Source organism: Chiloscyllium plagiosum, chromosome 45 (genome assembly GCF_004010195.1).
Source record: "Chiloscyllium plagiosum isolate BGI_BamShark_2017 chromosome 45, ASM401019v2, whole genome shotgun sequence".
Classification (NCBI taxonomy): Eukaryota; Metazoa; Chordata; class Chondrichthyes; order Orectolobiformes; family Hemiscylliidae; genus Chiloscyllium; species Chiloscyllium plagiosum.
The window spans coordinates 6,343,255-6,345,953 of record NC_057754.1 but is presented as its reverse complement, the minus strand read 5'-3'; positions in this window follow the sequence as shown (position 1 = coordinate 6,345,953).

Here is a 2,699-nt window from a genome sequence, read left to right as displayed (position 1 = left end):
TCTCCAATCCAGGCAATATCTTTGTAAATCTTTTCTGAACCCTTTCATGTTTAACAATATCTTTCCTATAGCAGGGAGGCCAGAATTGAATGCTCAATTCCAAAGGTGCCTTCACCAATGTCTTGGACAGCTGCAATATGACCTCCCATCTCCTATACTCAATGCACTGACCAATGAAGGCAAGCGCACCAAAGACCTTTATCATTCTGCATACCCGTGACTCTACTTTCAAGGAACTATGCATCTGCACCCCTTAGTGTCTTTGTTCATATCAACTGCTAGAACTGGCTGATTGTTCCATGTTTGAGTTTTGAGTTTAATTTATTGTTGTCACATGTACTAAGATACAGTGAAAAGTGTTGTTTTGCATGCTAGAAGAGCAGATCATACCATAGAATGTACATCAGGGTAGCTGAACAGAGTGCAAAATACAATGAAACAACCATAGGTGTCAAGAGAGAGAGAGAGAGAGAAAGAGAGAGAGAGATCAGAATTAACATTTTGAGAGATCTGTTCAAAGGTCTGTTAACAGCAGAGAAGAAGATGCTGTTCCTCAAAGAATGTTTTCGCACAGGATCAGACCCTTCGGCCCTCCAAGCCTGTGTTGATCCAGATCCTTTATCTAAACCTGTCGCCTATTTTCTCAGGGTCTGTACCCCTCTGCTCCTTCTCATACATCTTAAATGACGCTATCGTGCCCATCTCTACCACCTCCACTGGCAACGTGTTCCAGGCACCCCTCCTCTGCATAAAGTACTTCCCACGCATATCTCCCTCAAACTTTTGCCCCTCTCACCTTGAACTCGTGACCCCCTAGTAATTGAATCCCCCCACTCTGGGGAAAAGGCTTCTTGCTCTCCCCCCTGTCTATACCTTTCATTATTATGTCGGCCTCAATCAGGTCCTTTCCGTCTTTCTAATGGAAATAATCCTAATCGACTCACCCTGTCTTCATAGCTAGCGCCCTCCATATCAGGCAGCATCCTGGTGAACCCCCTCTGCACCCTCCCCAAAGCGTCCACATCCTTTTAATAATGTGGCGACCAGAACTGTGCGCAGTATTCCAAATGTGGCCGAACCTTGTGTCTCCTGTTTGTCCCCATTCCTAGATGCTGCCTGGTCACCTGAGGATATCTAGCATTAAAAGAACAGGTCCAGTGGTGAAACCTCAAGATTTCTTGGAGGTTAAGTGCTCAGCTTTACATCTTTGCTGATCCCCAGCATTCTCGGTGGCTTTGTTGCCGAAATTAAAAACAGAAAGGCTACGCTGCGGCTGTATCAGGTGCTGGTGAGGCCACACCTAGCGTACAATTCTGATCTCCTTTCTTGAGAAAACTGAAGGGTGGAGGGGGGGGTGCACAGAGGAGGTTCACCAGGTTGACTCTGGAGTTGAGGGGGTTGGTGTCTGAGGGACGATGCTCATTAGGTTATTAAGGAATAAGGGGGGGCGGGCGCGATCTGATGGGAACATATAAACTTATGAAGGGAATAGATAAGATGGAAGGAGGGAGGCTGTTTCTGCTAAAACTAGAACGAGGGGCCACGGCCTTCAAATGAGGGGGCGCAGATTTCAGACTGAGCTGAGGAGGAACGTCCTCATCCAAAGGGTTGGGGATCTGTGGAATTCCCTGCCCAGTTGAAGCGACCTCGTTCAATGTTTTTAAGGCGAAATAGATTCCTGAACAGTAAAGGGGTTAAGGTGAGCGGGCGGGTAAGTGGTGCTGGGCCCACAAACAGGTCAGCCATGAGCTTATTGAATGGTGGGGCAGGATGGACGGGCCAAATGGCCGACTCCTTCTCCTCTTAACCGACGCTGCAAATGGTTGGAGAAACTCGGCAGGTCTGGCAGCATCTGTGGAGAGAGAAACAGAGTTTACGTTTCGAGCGGAGCAGTTCGGAGTAATGGTCGAACCCGACACGAAGCATTAACTCTGTTTCTCTCTCTGCCAGACCTGCTGAGTTTCTCTAGCGTTTCGTTTCAGATTTCCAGTTTCAGTTCATCATTTGCTGCTAAAGCTCAACAATTATTGGTCAATATCCCTCCCCCACCCCCTTCCCTAATTTGCCCCCCCCTCTAGAAGATGGGGGTGAGCGGCCATCTTGAACCGCTGCAGTCCGTGTGCTGTGGGTTAGACCCACAATGCCCCTGGGGGAGGGAGTTCCAGGATTCTGACCCAAGGAATGACCCATATATTTCCTAGTTGGGATGGGGTGGGGCTCGGAGGGGAGGGTGGTGTTCCCATGTATCTGCTGCCCTTGTCCCTCTAGATGGTAGTGGTCATGGGTTTGGAAGGTGCTGTCTGAGGGTCTTTTGGTGAGTTTGCTGTAGTGCATCTTGTAGACGGTACCCACTGATGCCCTTATCCTTCTAGTTGGTACAGTGGTTCATTGGGACCTTCGATGCGTTAGAATCCCGACAATGTGGAGGCAGGCTGTTCAGCCCATCGAGTCCAAACCTCCAAAGAGCATCCCACCCAGACCCACCTCCCCTATCCCTGCAACCCTGCATTTCCCCTGAATGACCCACCTACCCTGCACATCCCTGGGCACTATGGTACAATTTAGCATGGCCAATCCACCCTAACCTACACATCCCTGGGCACTATGGGACAATTTAGCTCGGCCAATCCACCCTAACCTGCACATCCCGGGGCACTATCGGACAATTTAGCACGGCCAATCCACCCTAACCTGCACAT